Source organism: Protopterus annectens, chromosome 16.part0 (assembly GCF_019279795.1).
Source record: "Protopterus annectens isolate FY-2018-M chromosome 16.part0, PAN1.0, whole genome shotgun sequence".
Lineage (NCBI taxonomy): Eukaryota > Metazoa > Chordata > Ceratodontiformes > Protopteridae > Protopterus > Protopterus annectens.
The window spans coordinates 877,893,855-877,912,653 of NC_056750.1; the positions used below are offsets into that span (position 1 = coordinate 877,893,855).

Here is an 18,799-nt window from a genome sequence, read left to right on the forward strand (position 1 = left end):
TAGCCCTCCCTTAAGAGTTTCTGAAGGTACAGTACTTCCTTGATACTGAGAAAGTAGCTTTTCACCAGTCCCGTTCATCTCGCTGACTCATCAACTTTCCTGTGCAGTTGTTCATCTTAAATTGGTTCCCATTTACTTCCATTCACTGCCTGTGCTTGTATGCCAATCTTGACCAGCCCTTTTGTTCCCTGTGAAGCATGCACAGCCTTCCCTTCTGTGTGCTTGTGCTCCAAACCACATCGCTATCAGGCAATCCTCTTCAGCTCGTCTCCCACCCAAGCTACTTGTTTTTTTAAACATCTTCATTAAATCCCATTTTAGACAGTGATGTAGGTACACATACATTAACAGAAGAGAAAACAGACCATAAACATTTTCATATAGTATCCATGCAGGTTTTAACGGGCAGCCACGGTGGTGCAGCGGTTAGTGTTGCCACCTCACAGCAAGAGGTTCTCCGGTTCGATTCTCGGCTGGGGTGCCTTTTGTGCGGAGTCTGCATGTCCTCCCTGTGGTCGTGTGGGTTTCCTCCAGGTGCTCCTGTTTTCTCCCACATCCCAAAGACATGCATGCAGTAGGTGGATTGGACAGACTAAATTGGCCCTAGGTGTGAGTATATGCCTTCTGTGGAAGGTTAGGCACCGGGCTGGCAACTCGACACCGTAAAACTCCACTGCCAATCATGAGCAGACAGATTATTCGCTGTGGCGACCCCTAACTGGGAAAAGCCGAAAGAAGATCCATGCATGTTTTAACAATTACTCCTTATTCCAACATTATACAAATTCTTCAGTGCCTGCCTTCCCTTAAACCTCATTCCTCCTCCTGAAAATTCATGTATTGTTCCAACAAATTCCTTCCCCTAATGTAAAGGAGATAAAAAAAAATGGAGGGAACATCTTTAGAACATTAAGCACTTCCACTACACTTTACTAATTACTAGAAAATTGAAATTAATAACAACTGGATAAAGCAACGGCACAGAGAAGGCTAATTTCGAAAATAATTGAGTGCTTTTGTTTTTAATTTATACTGAAGAAGTTATGTAAAAAACAAGTCATTGACCTCTAAAACAACACATCAGGAAGTAAAGCTAAAAATTACATATTCTGTCACGATTCAGAATCAATCACAGATCATACTAACTGCATATACTCCATCTTTTTCTTCTTTTAACTGATTAAGTGTATAGTTAGTACAATCTGTGATTGATTTTGATTAGTATTAAGAGAGCATGCAGTGTTTTATTTCTCTTAAATAATGCACAGGGTAGTAATCCATCAGTAATTTATTCCGAAATGGTATTCCAAAAACAGCTGTGAGGAAGTTAAACCAGTTCTCAGTCACTAAATCAAATCCAAAAAGAAAAACTGGAAACTCTAAAACAAATGTTTAATCCAAGTTCAAGTTCACTGATAGTACAAATTGGTGTCAAAAATAAAAACATTAGATGTTAAAACCAATTTTAATAGGTCACATAATAATCTGATCCTCTCAGTACCATAGTCCGAAAACCTCTCTAAACATACTTTAACACATTCAACACCATGTGTATGAGGTATTGATGTAAACAATGAATCAACGTCCATTGTCACCATATGGGAACTAGTAGGAAGCTGTCCAGCTGACCATTCGTATAACTGCCTTAAAAAAGTGTTAGTATCTTTTAAAATAGTTTCTCTTCTCTCTAGCACTGGTCTCAGATTTTTCTCTAAAAACTTAAGACAGGGGTTCCGTAACCCACCCATGAGCAGACACAATTGGCCTCATGGGTGCGTTAATCGGATCCTTGTGCAGTTTAGGTATCCCATAAATGACAGGTATTTTTGGACTTTCTACAAATAATCAAACGTTTTATCATCAAGCTTACCACTATCATGAAAAGCATTCAATGCTTCCTTTAATTTGAGACAAACTATTACTTTCACTCCATGTGATGCTACTGTATTCATCCCCTTGTAACAAGCTTCATTTTTTCCATATAAAAATCTTCGCTCATTACAGCAATGCCTCCCCCTTTACCTGCATTTTTTGTTACAAGGTCTGGATTATTTATTAAAGGGTGAATAGCAGCAGTCTCTTCCTTAGTTAAATTATAAAATGTAGGTACATTGTTCTTCATATATAAAATATAAATATCCTGTTCTACCAATTCTTCAAAAACTTGCAAGTGAACATATTAAATGGCCGCCAAGTTTTTAGAGAAAAATCCGAGACCAGTGCTAGAGAGAAGAGAAACTATTTTAAAAGATACTAACACTTTTTAAGGCAGTTATACGAATGGTCAACTGAACAACTTCCTACTAGTTCCCATACGGTGACAACAGACGTTGATTCATTGTTTACATCAATACCTCATACACATGGTATTGAATGTGTTAAAATATTTTTAGGGAGGTTTTCAGACTATGGTACTGAGACTATCAGATTATGTGACCTATTAAAAATGGTTTTAACATCTAACATTTTTATTTTTTACACCAGTTTGTACTATCAGCGAACTTGAACTTGGATTAAACATTTGTTGTTTTAGAGTGTTTCCATTTTTCTTTTTGGATTATTCTGAAATGGTCTTGCAACATTAAAGATGAAAGTACTCAATTATTTTCAGTATCAACAGACTCTGTGCCGTTACTTTATCCAGTAATTGGTTACAGTCTACACATCAGCAGGAGCTTTAACTTGTGTTTTTGGTTTTGATTTTCTAGTAACTTTTTTTGGTGTTGCCTATTCTTTTTTTCTGCAACTTTTTTTTTTTTTAACAAGTAATATGTTTAATACAGTTGTAAATAGCAACAATACAATTGCAAATAAAAGAAAATAGTCTTTTTCCAATGGGAAGAAAACTACATACAATATATACAACATGTCTGTGAGATATTAAGTAAAGCAAACTGTGATACTCCGGAGAGTGTAGTAGTAATATGTTATATAAATAGAAACAAATTCAGGAGGAAGAGTTCTTTCTGCTGAAATGAATTCATTAGAGAATACTTTTGTCCAAGGACTCTTGGAAAGTGTCTTAGAAATAACCTACTTTCCTTTACTTCAGTATCAGTTAAGTCTACTTCTTTTAAGGAAGACAAAAATTCCTCAAAGGATGGCGGCGAAATTGATGACCACTACTTAATACTATTCCTTGCCACTTCAAAAATGGTCGAGTGGGTACAGATTCTCGATTTACAACTTACGATGACCATCCTTGAACAGAAACCTAACTAAAGAAAAAGAATCAAGCCATAAAGATTTCACAAACAGTCAAAATTACACGCATCCAACCTGCATTACAAATCTTGGTACATTAACGTCATAAAGAAAACCTAAATCTTGGTACACTGCCAACATTTAATGGTGCCGTTATTTATTTATTTTGGCCAATCTATATGGAATTGGGAAAGATCTGTATAACATTTTCAGTAAATATATGCCCAAGTTGAGACCAGGATATATTTTTAATAGAATTTAATACCTGGAATTTCTGTTCTGATTAAAGAGTTATGATACAATGTTACACGTTTCCACAATTCCACAATTTTTCCATTTAAATTAGTTTTGTACTCTGTCAGAACTTTATACAATCTAGAAATAAGATTTTCTACCTTACATTTGTTGTATAATACATCATAGAAAAGTTGAATTAGCTTGTGTGTTCTTTATGACATGAATGTGCAAAAAAAATTGTGTCTTAAGCTTGTATTTTAATATTCTGCAAAAGTAACCAATTTTGATTTTAATAAACATCTTTATTAAATTATCACATTGACAATCTTATATTTATATAAATAAAAAACAAACACTGAGCACTTTAGTTGCAAACATTATACATCACAGACACCACTGAAAACTGTAATTGCAAGCATTATACATCACTTATCTATCCAGCCATTGTCAGTGAACCATTATATGGCTCAATCAAATCCTGCCTCTTAAACCTCATTCTTTCTCTGCATATATTGTTTCCATAATTCCAGATTTTTTCCTATGTAGTTTGCTACAACCCATTTTTACAGATCCCAAATTCCAGTTGTTCTGTGTTACTATATATTCACTACTTCTAGTAAGTTGGTCTAGACTTTAATTTCCATTTTCTAGTAATTGCTGTTTTGGCTGCCACCATAGAGTCGGCAAGGCTTTACTATGTCTAGGCAATTACAATTCTAAATCACAGCTCAAAAAAAATCTCCCCAGTCAATCCAATCCGCTCACCCAGCATCTCCGACAGAGAGGTCTTTAGGGAATCCCTAACATCTGCCAGCTCACTACACTCCCCAAAAATATGTTCTCAGCAACCTCTTTCTTACTGTCACACCTCCATTTGCTATCCACTTGTGGAAAACTTTTCTTTGGAGTCCACCTGGAGTACAAAAATGCCAATGTAAACACCTCCAGGCAAAGATCCTAAATCTTCTGGACTTTGTTGCACACGTGGGAGATGTACATATATTCCCCCCCCAATTGTCTTTTTGAATTGCGTATCCAATCTCTATTCCTAACCCTTTCTAAGCTCCTCTGATTGATTCTTATAATTAATCAAGCAATATTTTATATGCTCTACTAATTATTCCTTTAATGGCAACTTCTTTTCTAGATTCTATTACAAACCTCTACCAGAGCTGTTTTTTCATAGGATCATAGTAGATTACTAGGCTAATGGCTCTGGGGCCCTTGCAAGCCTAGCCAAGAGTTTATCCACAGAAAATAAACCACAATCAGCACCTGCTGCCCCTGTCAGTGAGCGACACAGGTGGAACCCCTGGGACAAATTTGTGGTTGCCCATCCACTCAAGGTTGAGATTGAAGAGGGTCAGCGACATACTTTGCTTGACATGTATGAGCAGTCTATTCCAGAGACAGGGCAGCCTCTGGAAGACAAACCTGTCTCCCAGCACGTTTTGTTAATGTCACATATTAGGATTTAAGTCTTTCAATCGGGTACTATGCTACGAGTTAAGACTTACGGATATGGAGCATCTCTAGTACAACACAGTCTGAGATTGCCTTGTAGGAGAAACACAGATCACCTCTGTACGATACAGAGTAAAGTGATGGTGATTTGAGCCTGTCCACATAGGAGAGGCGTTGGAGGCCATGGATTCTCTTTGTGAGGTATTTCTGTGGCCTTTCCAGATGCTGCAGGTGTTTGGAGAGGTATATACCAAATGGGGTATTTTACTCAATTACTGGCCTAATGAGAGAGGAGTACAGAGATAGTAAACCTTTTTTCTGGATGCAATCCTTTTACGTACGAGATGAACCAAGTAAAAGGCTTTTCTGACCACTGCCGCTACAAGATGGTCAAATGTGAGATTGTCAACTTGGGTACCCAGGTCTCTCACCACAAGTTGTGTGTTTAGGGGGTTGCTGCTAATGTGGTAATCGGTAGGGATTGTGCTTTTGCCGAATGGTATTACAACACTTTTTTTGCATTTAACTTAAGTGCATGACTTTGGCACCAGTCATTTGTTGCTGTTAGACCCTTTTGAAGTATGCTAACATCTGGGGAGTCAATTACAGCACCCAACTTACAGTCGTCTGCAAACCTGGTCAGCCACAGGACTTTTGTCTTTGCCTGAACATCTGAGAAGTAGATGCCAAACAGAGGTCCCAGGACAGATCCCTGGGGGACACCACTAGTGACAGGTCTGCTTATCAGAGGTAGTGGCCCCTATTTTGACCTTGTGGGTCCTATGAATGAGCCAGTTGGCCACCCACCTGATGAGAGTTCTATTAGCTTTTCGATGATGCCCAAGTGGGGGATTGTGTCAAAGGCTTTGACAAGTCAAGGTAAGCTGTGTGTACTGACTTTCCCTCATCCAGTGCCTTGGTGACAGTCTCAAAAAAATCAACCAGGTTCAACAGGCAAGATCTGCCCTTGACTAATTCGAACTGGGTGGGGTCACGTGCTTGGAGATTGCCTATGTCCTTGTTTATGAGGTCCATAATAATACACTCCATGGCCTTACAGAACAGACTTGTCAAGCTAATGGGGCGACAGTTACCCGGTCAGTAGTGGCACCACCTTTGTGCAAAGGGATGACAATGGCAGTTCTCCACTCTGCTGGAATGAAGTCTGTACAGAGGCTATGGTTAAATAGGGTGCTCAATGGCGAGGCTAGTTCTTGGAGATGTTACAGAATACAGCCTGGGATACTATCCGGTCGCACGGAAGCTGTGTTATTTGCCTTGGATAGGGCCTTTGACACTATCTACAGAAATGTGAAGTGCAGGGCAAGCATCAGGGATGTCGAATGGGCCGCGGGGGGGGGGGGGGTGAAGTTTGCGCTAAACCTATCTGCTAGCAGGTTGGCAGAGTCAACAGGATCAGTTTAAGTGGTGCTGTTAAGAACCAGTTCGGAACAAACCTGTGCTTTGCCATGGAAGTTTGACATAACTGAAAAAGGCTTTGTGGTTAGCCTTTGTTTTCGGAGGCTAATTTCAATTCATAATTGGCTTTGAAGGTTTTCACTAGTGACCCAATTTGCTTGTTGAGGCTAAGGAGGGAGTTTTTCCAATTGGGAATGTGTGCCTTTTTACCCTTGGACAACAGTTTCTTTCTTTTATTGTAAAGCCTGTTGATAGAGGACGTCCCTGTTGATAGAGGACGTCCACCACATAGGTTTGTGTTTCCTTGAGGAGCAGGTTTTAGTTCTGTTGGGTTTCCTTGAGGAGCAGGTTTTAGTTCTGTTGGGTATGGCAGAGTCCATGCAGTTGTACAGGTGTTTGTATACTGCACTGGCATACTGTTCAGCATATTTGTCTGCATCCTCTGGGGGGGTGCAAAGCTACCGATACCCTCCCTTAGAAGGTTGTAGTCAGTTTTTGAGATGTTTTTTAGCCTGGTTACGACTGGGGGGAGGGTTGGACGGGATAGGCACTTCGAGACAGACCAATGGTCTGATCTCACCAGCAAAGAACTTACTATGGGGGTGGTGCAGCAGTCGCCAGTGTTGGTGAGAACTAAGTCCCCTTGTGGGGGATGAGAAAAGCTGGTCTAGCGCATTAGAATTGATGAAATCAAGGAATTGTTGGGTGAGTGCATTAGAGCAAGAATAGTTCACACACAGTTTATGATGGGGTAGTTGACGTCACCAAGGATCAGGGTGCTAGGGGGTACCTTGATGAACTCAAGTAGGTCCAGGTAGGAGGAGTGGATGTCCTGAGTCATGGATGGGAGGGGTGGACTATAGCTGGCTATAACTTGGATAGGGGTCTTTCCAATTGCACTTGGAGAAGTTGTTCTAGTGCATCATGCTGGCAAACCAGTCTGGAGGATTGCTCGTCTTTAATGAAAATAGAAACTCCACCACCCTTAGTCTTTCCAACCTCATTTTGGGGTCGGAATGTGAGGAATGAGGTATAGCCTGGTAAGGCAGGGGTGCTCTCAGCAGCCTTTAACCAATTTTCCGTGACTGCAGAGATGTCAGCACCTTCCAGTGCTAGGAGAGCCTCCAGTGAGTGCATTTTCAGGTTAAGACTCCTTGTGCTAAGCAGCATGACCTTCAATTTGCTTTTTGACAGATCTATTATGTTGGAAGATTTGTCTGTGGGACACTGCCTAAAAAAGTACAATGGGGGAGGCAAGAGCCTTGGCCAGAATCCTGAATCCCAGGGGTGACAAGTGGAGGCCATCTTTGGCAAAGCATCGAGGTATGTCAACCATGTCATCCCAGGCAGACAGATACTGGATCCCCTTGGAATGACACCAAAAACTAAGCCAATTGTTGAAGTCAATTATTTTTTGTTGGCATTGTGGTATCATTCTTTGTGAAGGCAGGATGCTGCTTAGGGCTAGGGTCATACCTGCCTGGGGCACACACTGACAGCACAATAATGTCTCTCTTCATATAGTCCAGGGAGGTATGTCTCAAGTTATTCACACCAACATGAACAAGGACAGAGTCATATTGTACCTGTTGTGGAGAGACTAGTGCATGCATGATGTGGCGGACTCTTGACACCTGACAGACAACCGGGTGTGATCTTCTCCTTGTCGAGCCTAGTAGGGGGGCATCAGTGTGCGTCTCACAACTGAGTCACCAATGACTAGTATGTTTGGTTTAATGTTGTGCCTTATGGGCTGTATGAATTTATTGTTATGCCTTATGGGCTGTTTGAGACACTGATGTGTTGTTTGCTGTCTGATGTGTTTGATGTTGTGTGTGGAATGTCCCAGTGTGTTTTGGAGGTCTCTGCTGTTTTTATTGAGGACCTCTGTATTTATTTATTTTACATTTGTTGACCGGGATAGTCCGTCTGGGTGTGAGCCCATTTTCTGTAGAGGCCCAGGGAGAAAAGCTCCAATAAAACATTTTTTTTTAGGGCATGGGTCCATCTATGTGGGTGTGTGCTGTGATTGGCTATGTGATGTGGGTGGTGTGGTGTTTGTGCTGGCAATCTCATCTTTGTCAGGGGTACTAAGGCTCGAGAGAGCATGGATTCCAGTTTACTGGAATAGATTAATCTCTCGCAAGAAGAAGAATTATGTGCTAGAAGAAGAGGGTTGTCAGTAAACATGAGGCAGTTGCTACACTATGTCCATGTCGACCAGGCTGGCAGGAGAAACTGATGGGAACTGTCAAGACCGGAGTTCTGAAACTTGAATTGACTTTGGGAGAGACTGTTTTGATAAGGGTTTGTCCACAACAGTGTAGACCACAAAAACCTTATTAAATGTAAAATAACTGACCTGAAGCCCAAGTGCAAAAAACAAAACTAAGAGGGCTAGAATAACAGACAAATTTAATCAGGCTACTAACAAGCAGCAATAAATACAGCAGAATAAAACCACTTCAACACTTAACAGTAAGAAGGAAGAACACAATAAATGAAGTGTCTTTCTTTTTGTGGATAGGGAAGGAACTGAAGATAATTCAAGATTAAGAAACTAAGGTGGTTGGCCTTCCCAGATGCTCTCTCTGTACAAAAGTAGAATGAGCTGATGAGATGGGACTGGGAGGAGTGCCCAAAGTTAGAGAAGCAAGGGGGTAAGTCCTACCCAAATGAACACCCCTGTACTCAGTACAGTAAGGAAATGAGAGGGACTGTGAAGTGTCTCCAAAATCAAAATTTACAGCAGGGGTGGGAGATTCCAAAGCCACCGAATGTAAGAACACACCAACACTTGGGTGGCTGGAAAACCCACAGACACCAAGAAAAGCAATCTCAAGCAAATTAATAAATGCAGCACAGTTTTTTTGACCATCACTGATAACAGATCAAGTGCCACAAAATATATTTATAGGCTTGCTGTATCCAGATGTCTATTGAATCAGGTCACAGCTAGCCCACAAAGAGCAGTTAAGACACTGATACTGTCTCACAGAATTGTAACTCCTTATACAGTAGTATAAAGGAAATCTTAAGATCCTCAGGGAATCGGATCTTGACGACGGGATGGGAAATAGAAAATTCACGCCGGGGATCACTCCTGCAGCACTGCTTGACAGGGGCACAGGAAAATAAATTGTCTTGGGTGGCGAAAGCCAGGGAACCTTTTTGGCTAGGCTTAGATAGGCCCCAGGGCCAATAGCCTAGTGCCTACCTATGAACCTAAACCTATGAACACAAAAAGCTGGGCTCACACCTTGGACAGGCTGGCTTAAAAGAAGGTAGACAACCCCAGCTATGAAACCAGCTGAACAGGATCTAGACAGTGACCAGAAATATCAAGCAAATAAATAACAGCACTACAGTTTTGTTAACAATCAGTAAGACAGAAAACAAAATGCAGACACCAAGAAAAGCAATCAAGCAAATTAATAAATGCAGCACATTTTGTTGACCATCACTGATAACAGATTAAGTGCCAGAAAATATACTTATCGGCTTTCTGTATCCAGATGTCTATTGAATCAGTCACAGCTAGGCAATAAAGAGCAGCTAAGATTAGCCCCCCCCCCCCTATTTCTTTCTCTTTGCCTATACTCCAATATCAATCCTTGATAGGGAAGGCAATCTCTAACTTGCCGTCCAAATACATTCTTCGCCTATTCCAATCCTATTACCTTTCCCTTTCTACTTATTTGCTCCCAATACCTTGGTTCCTTTGCCAGTTTTCTCCAATAAATTCCAGCCCCCTCTTGCCTATTATCTGTATCCCTAACTGCAGCCATCCCTATTGGGAGAATTTTCTTTTCTCCATTCTTGTGCTGGTTTAGTTCTTACAAAATTCCCTATTTTATGAATATAATATTCTGTACGATTTTTGTTCTTCTTAAGTCTGCATCCAAAATCCCAATCTCTCCTTATTTCTTGAGCTCCCCCCCCCCCCCCCATATCATCATTCCTTTCCACTCACTCTGAATTATAGTCTTCCGCTTGTGCTATGTAGAATAGCCTTAACTCTGTTGCTCTAAAATACCCCCTCAAATTGGGTAATTGTAGTCTGCCTTGTTCTTTTGGAAGAAATCAGCTCATCACACTTCACCTTTGCTGTCTTCCCTTCCCAGATTTTAAGTCTTTTTAATTGCTATCCACAGCATCTCCTCTGGTTGATAAAAATATGCCTGACCTGTGTATAAGACTAAAGGGACTAAAACATTTTATCTGCTTGTATCTTAGTATAGATATCCATATAACAAAGCTTGCAGTTTCTCAATTTTTGTATTTTCTTCTGTTTAGCCTCTTCTCACATATCTTTAGCTGCCACAACAGAGTCATTTCAAATCCATATTCCTAAACACTTCATTTTATCATGTCCCCATAAATATGGATATTGTTGAACCAATTAATGTATAGGTACATATTTTTCCACTATTCCCTTTGTTTTAGCTTCATTAAATTTTGTATCCCCGAGAAGATCTGAAACTGTCTTAACATGTTCCACAACACTGTCATGTCCCTTTCTGGTTTTGTCATGCATCTGCAAATTGAGCCAGCTTTTCCTGACTACCATACTAATTATATCCTTGAATTTCTGAGTCCCTTATTTGCTTCGCCAATGGTTCTAAATATAATGCAAACAAAAAAGGGGAAAGTGGACAATCCTGCCAGGTTCCTCTACTCAAGCAGAAGTTATCAGAGAGGACGCCATACACTAATTTTTGCCTCCAATCATATATATATATATATATATATATATATATATATATATATATATATATATATATATATATATATATATATATATAAATCTTATTTCTACTTAACCGTATAAACCTTATAACTGTATCAAGAAAAAACAAATGACTCCATTGCTCTGCTCATGAAGTCCCAAGTCTACTCTGTCAAATGTTTTCTCTGCATCAAGACGCACAAGTAACAGTGGTATTTTCTTACATTCAGCTTCCCTCTGGATCATCAGTGTTTTGTTAATAGTCAAATTTTGCCTCCCCTCCACAAAACACCACAATGATCCATATCTATCAATTTTGGTTATCATTTTTGCCATTCTTTTAGCCATTATAGACAAACACTTTATAATTATGATTTAGTATTGAAATGGATCTGTAAGAAGCTAGGTCCGATGGATCGTTACCCACTTTAGGTATTGTCATTACTACCGCCTTCTTCCAGTACGCTGTTACTTCTCTTCTTAAAATACTGTTAAACAAAAGCTTCCAGATTTTTATCAGTTTTTTTCCCCTCCTAGCTTCCAAACTTCCACAGGAATACTAACTATTCCTGGGGACTTTCCTGTAGAATGGTTATACACAGGATAGGAAAAGATGCGATAAAAGTGGCTGTTAGTAACAGAGCCTCATCTACCTCTAACCTTGGCATATTTAAATTTTTCCATAAACATTTCCATTTGTACCTTTTCTTGATTTCCATATTTCTCTGCTTTATACAAACTTTAATAGCTGCCGTGGTGGTGCAGCAGTAGCGTTGTTGCCTCACAGCAAGAGGTTCTCCCGTTTGATTCTCGGCTGGAGTGTGGGGAGTGCCTTGTGTGGAGTCTGCATGTCCTCCCTGCGGTTGGGTGGGCATTCGAAAGACATGCATAAATGGGCGTTCCTTCGTTGAAGGTTGAACATCGAGCTGGCACCTCGGCGTTCGTCAAAATCTACTGCCAATCATTAGCTGACCAGAGTTCCACTGTGGCGACCTCTAACCGGGAAAAGCCGAAAGACAACATACAAACTAAAACTTTTTGAAATATTTCCAATACTTCTACAAGGTGTCTTGTTATAGGCCTAGGTTTTAAACTCCAGTTTAAATTTTATCCCACTCCTTAGCTATATTTTCAGAAGAAATTTCTATCTTCTCTTGTAGCTCCTGAATTAATTCCAAAACCCATTCCTTAAATTCTTCTCTTTTCAGTCGATAGGTGGGAAAGCTCCAGTGTCTCATTTTTATTCCTTCACCTTGCGTTTTTATTTTAGTTATCACTGGCACATTATCTGAAACGGTTATTGGATGCGTTTCAAGACCTTCAAATTAAATGCGCATGTTCCCGTGAAATAGAAATTCTATCTAGACTAGCCCAGTTTTTGTATCTTGGAGAATAATAAACAAATTCACTCTGAACTCCTGGTACTGAATTCAGATTTTCCATGCAAAACATATTCATAACTTTCTTCAAAAAATCTACCCTCCTTTGTTATATTTTCCCTTTTTAGGCCCCCCCAGACACATCTTCACTGTTGCAAACCAAATTCCAGTCTCCACCTATAAGTAATATTCCTTGCTGAAAGCTCCATTATAGCAATTTTAAATGGAATGTAAATGCATGCCAGTGTAATCCTCCTACCTTGCCAGTAGCCTCTTAGTACTAAGATCTTCCATTATCCCCCCTCTTCTATCACTATGGGAGTTCTTCTTGTAATTTAAGTACTCTTTTCCTCTGCCCTGGATATTCTCCTGAATAACCATCCTGAAAACCTCTAACAAATTCCCATGTTTAGTTCTTTCCAGGTGTCTCTCCTGTAAGATAGGTATTTGCACTCTACGTTTTTTAATACAGTTCAGTACTCCTTTTTATATTTATCTGCAAGACCATTCAGATTGAAAGCCATTACAGAAAGCATAATTTTCTTACAATTACCACCTTTTATGTATAACTGCTTTTTTGTTAAAGGTCTAGTTTCAACTTGTATGTTACTTGTATATACTGTTTGGCAGGTTATTCTTTTATAATTTATGCCACATCTTACATAATGTTTTGTTTTTTAAAAGCCCTCAAACAGAAACAACCCCCCCAAAAAAACTATTAACTTATAACAAAAAACTATGTGCATCTTCAAATACCGACGTTTTTGCTTCCTAATAAGAACAAAAGTTCTAAGTTGATATCCACACAGACAGTCTAGAGTTAACTAAAAAGAAAGGTTAGTCATGCTAAGGCACATGGTACAGCCTGTGCTATTACTAAATGCTATTTGATTTTGTCTATCATCATAGCTCTCCCAGCAGAGAAAACACTTTAATGCTTTCAGTAAACACTTTCTCCAAGACATTTTTCTTTATCAAACTGTCTTCTAATGATATACAAACCAGACACACAAAACTGCTAAGGATACCTTGTTTACCAGAAAAAAGCCTCATCATTTCAGCGGTTCCAGTTAGGGGTCGCCACAGTGGATCATCTGTTTCCATTTCTTCCTGTCCTCTGCATCTTGTTCTGTCACACCAGCCACCTGCATGTCCTCTCTCACCACATCCATAAATCTTATCTTAGGCCTTCCTCTTTTCCTGTTACCTGGTAGCTTCATCCTTAGCATCTTTTTCCCAAATATATTCAGCATCCCTCCTCAGCACATGTCAGAACCAACGTAATCTTGCCTCTCTGGCTTTGTCTCCAAACCTTCCAACCTGGGCTGACCCTCTAATATATTTATTCCTAATCCTGACCACCCTCATCACACCCAGTGCAAATCTTAACATCTTTAACTCTGCCACATCCAGCTCTAAACTCCTGCCTTTTTGTCAATGCCACTGTCTCCAGCCCATGTAACATAGCTGGTCTAACTACCCTCTTGTAGACCTTCGCCTTCACTCTTACTGGTACTAGTCTGTCACAAATCACTCCTGACACTCTTCTCCACCCACTCCATCCTGCCTGTACTCTTCTTCACCTCTCTTCCACACTCACCATTACTGTGAACTATTGACCCCTCTTCCACACTCACCATTACTCTGAACTATTGACCCCAAGTATTTAAACTCATCCACCTTCGCCACCTCTACTCCTTGCATCCTCACCATTCTTCCATCCTCCCTCTCATTCACACACATATATTCTGTCTTAGTCCTGCTGACCTTCATACCTCTTCTCTCTAGAGCATATCTCCATCTCTCCAGGGTCTCCTCTACCTGTTCCCTACTCTCACTACAGATCACAATGTCATCTGTAAACATCATAGTCCACGGGGACTCCTGTCTGATCTCGTCTGTCAGTCAACCTGTCCATCACCATTACAAATAAGAAAGGACTCAGAGCTGATCCATGATGTAATCCCACCTCAAATGCATCTGTCACTCCCACCGCAGACCTCACCGCTTTCACACTACCCTCGTACATATCTTGTACCACTCTATCATACTTCTCTGACACTCCCGGCTTCCTCATACAATATTTAATATTATTTTTCATTTACATGTTTTCTAATAAACTTGTTACTAGATAACGGCAAGGGTCTTAACCCAGCCATTTCCCAATGCAAGCATAGTAAAAAAAAAAAAAAACAGATTTTTCTTCTGTCGTACTCTCTTAACCAGACATTTCCTCTCTCTCCCTCATTTATTTATTTACATTGTAGTGCCTACATTTCTTAAAACTGAACAAAAACAGAGAAGAAAATGAAAAAAAAAAAAAGCACCTGTTTATATTAGTATTCCAATTGCATTCAAAAATTCACAAAACTGAGAAAACTTTACTTCACATCTAATTGGCTTTGTCTCATCTTTAAAGCCCTCTCAGCTGGGAAAACCCATGATTGCTTTCATCTCCAGTTTCTCTATCAGATTGTCTCTGTGGAGACATGAGAACCAGACGGCCAGTTTCTCTTTCAGACTGTTTCCATGGAAACCTGAAGACCAGCTGCAGAACTGCTACTAACTACACATGCATTTGCTAGAAAAAGCCTCACATATTCAATATTCTTTTTCATTTACTTGCTCTCTTAAAACTAATCAATCTAAGGTCTTTAATCTAGTCATTTCCGCATGCAAGAATGAAAACTGCACATTAATTTTAACTTTGCCATACCTTTTTAACCAGGCTTTTTTTTTTTTAATTGCATTGCCTGTATTTCTCAAAATTGTACCAGAAAGTGGGGGGAAAACAGGAGAGGAAAAAAAAAAAACAGCACCTGTTTACAATCCCCATTACACTTAAAAGTAGAGTGCAAAGAAAATCATGTACCACAAATACAGTACTATTAAGAAAATGTTTTCTTTACTTAGCTTTCTCCCCTCTCCTCCCCAAAGCATGTTTCTGAACATTAATGGCATGAAGTAAGGCATATTCTTTAGAGTCTCCCATAAATCCAAGAAATTTTGAAAAAGTCCAATATGAACAGTTTTTTTTGTTCGGTCATATTTTACAAACATACTTATTGCATTGTAATCCCACACTGAGTCACTGGTTTTATTACTTTTCTTCTCCATTTCCCAAATCCTGGCTCTGCTTTTAAAGAGATCTCTAATAAAATCTGCTGCTTTTAAATAGCACTCTAATAAAACCACTCTCCTTTTGTATAATGTCCTTTTACTTCAAACTTAAAAAAAAAAAAAACGTGAAGGACAAATCAAGACATAGATCTGGAAAAATGTCTTCATTTTTCGATTTCTGCTTGAGAGACAAGTGATTACATCTGAAAGCATCAAGAGTGTCCCTGATTTCTGTCATCAATATCTTTTATTTCTAAGATGTTACTGTTTTATTGTATTTCGACTATTTTACTTAGATTACATATATGTTTGGGAGACATAAGAGGCTACTTTTACTTTTTTCAAAGACATGGCTGTTTTATGTGATAATATACCCATGTACCTCTTATTTAGATTGTTCTATTAATTTTACTATAGACTTGCATTTTATACATAGGGTTGGGTGAGGTTGGCATAATGGTTAAGGTGTTTACCTTACAGACACAAGGTGCAGGGTTTCTCACACGGAGTAATTGGTTAGGTTTAAAATGGCCCACAAGAGCAGTTACGCTAGTACTAATCTATGAACCTATGAACCTATTTAGCTTTAGTCTCCTGAAGATGTGATTGTATATTTGATGGTTTTGATTCCCATTCTTTTGTTTTCTGGTTATACCAAACTAAAAGCTTATATTTCTGGTAAAATTCTAAAGAGTCCGAGATCATAACTATATTAACTCACTCCATCACTATTGTTTCTAAATGCAGATTCAGTTTAGAAAGGAGCCAGTATTTGCAATCTTTTAATTTAGTCATATAAGCAGATATTCGGGATAAATAAGGTAATTTTTTGAAGAATGTATGGAAATTTAGAAAAAGGGCACTGTGATCAGAAACAAGATGGGGTATGATATTGAATGTGGATATCTTTGAAATCATGCCCTGTGATACTAGTATCTATTTTAGTGTACCAAATTTATAAGAAGAATGAGTAAAGAGTAAGGATTTGAAGTCTCTCAGAGTGAAAGCATCTTTTAAGGTAATATTTTCAATTCAGTTTTTAAGCATCTTTGCAACTTAAGTCATTCTTAGATTTCTTTCATTACCAGAATCTGAATAATCTAATAAAAAATGTTAACAGGTGATTTCAATGCTTTTATATTTGTTAAGAATAATGTCTATGTGCTTTCTGGCTAAATTTGTATCCCATCCCATATAACCAATACACATTTACTAGAGTCAATAATCGGTTATGTTTTACAAAAACGAGAGTCAAGAGACCGTCCTGGTCCTGTTTTTGAATGATCTGTGGTGGGATAGCATTTTTTTCTATAAAATCATCACCCTTCTTCGCTTGCTTTTAAAACACTGCCAAAAATGAATTAAGGGGGATTCCCTACATTATCAGCAGCATACTTAAATTGCGTTTCTGGAAAGAATGTAACGTTTGCTTTTAAATGAAACTGGTTATATCTTTTTCTCAAATTATTTAAACCACTGACATTCATTCAAAGATAACAGAGTTAAGACCATCTATAAAATATATTAAGACAACAGTATGATCACCAACATAATTTGATCCAAATAAATGTTGTACAATTACACCACCTGTATTTTTGCCATGTTAAAAACAATATTTTAGGCATGATAAAAATGAGTAATAAACCAAAACAAATAATTCTAAATACATGGAAATCACAAAACTCAGACTAGTAAATGTAAGATCAACAAGACTATCCTGCACTACATAACTAGCCTACAGCTTATCAAAGAATAGTAACAGAATTAACAGAACTCAGCAGCAAAACTCTAATATAGAGATCTAGGAATTACAAGAATTATTTTTTCCCATGAGAAGATGGTGACAGTAGAAGTGGATGAGGCATCTGAATCAATTTGGGTATAAGGAGGAGTGATGAGATAAATGCATGCTTGTTCTCTTACATTAAATCTAGAAGTCCAAGTGAAGTACCAATCACTATATATATTCCCTTAATGCTCTTCTCTCCGACTCCTTAACTGTCCATCCCTCTCTTCTATTCTCTCACCCATTACATTTCCTTTTATCTTTCCCAGACTCTATTTACTTTTCCTTTCTTTTACCCCTTCATTTTGTCCCTCTGATCCTTTACTTTTTTGTGGTTCCTCCTACCCAGCACCACAACTGAGTATTGTGAATGAGAATAGATACCAAAGCACGTAGTTAACTTTTTCACTCTTTGGCTCCTCCTACCTTGAAACACTGTTATGGCTTAAAACATTTTTATGATCAGGAGGATGGTAATAATTAGGTTAAAGTAAGTCAAAGTCAATCTCCATCCTGTGCAGCATTCTCATCCCATGACTAGAGAAACACAAACCCTTCACTACCAAGCACAACTCTGCTCAATATGTCATCAATGCAACACAACAGGAAAACAAACCACACATGCACTCCAAACAATTCAGTGAAATTTCCCTTGCCACCAAAACACGAAGCAAACACAAATGAGATCAATACTAAAGTTAACTAGCAATCACCTTTATGCCAGAAAACCCAAGATTCAAAAACTCTAGAAGCATGTTTAACACTTTCTGAAATGATTTAACACTTCCTTTAGTTCGCCAAATTAGCAGCGTAGATCACCACATGAAAACAGTAAGCCGCGTTGGTGCAGCAGTAGCGTTGTCGCCTCACAGCAAGAGGTTCTCCTGTTAGATTCTCAGCTGGAGCGCCTTCTGTGTGGAGTCTGCAGGTCATTCCCACGGTCAAGTGGTGTTTGAAAGACATGCATGAATGGGCGTGCCTTCGTTGAAGGTTGGATGTCAGGCTGGCACCTCGGCACCGTAAAAATCTACTGCCAATCATTAGCAGACCAGAGTTCTGCTGTGACGACCCCTAACCAGGAAATGCCGAAAGAACAGATCACCACATGAAAACAGTAATGACTTATGTAATGCCAGAAAGCAAAAGGTGAATGCCAGCAAGCCAATCCCACAAATGGGATGAGATGAAATATTACTTACAAGCATCACACATTTAAAGAACATGCTACCAAAAAGACAGTGGAGTTAAATACAATTGAACACGTCGCCCTCAAGAGAATTCAGTTATGAAAAAAAAAAAAAAAATTACGACTCAACCTTAGAGGAGAGTCTCGAGACATAGGTTATATTAAAACAATTACCTGTATGATGTTACCCCACTGCCATAAGGGCAGACTCCTCAATCTACCTTTCTAATACATACATACATTTCCAGTACTATATTTAATAAAACTGGTCTGTA

General features: G+C 38.9%; 1 protein-coding gene across 2 annotated transcripts in view; it reads right to left on the reverse strand.

Moving 5' to 3' along the window:
- TUFM (Tu translation elongation factor, mitochondrial) overlaps positions 1-18,799 on the reverse strand; it is a 144,658-nt gene that overhangs the window by 35,162 nt on the left and 90,697 nt on the right. The gene's annotated exons all lie outside the window — the stretch shown is intronic.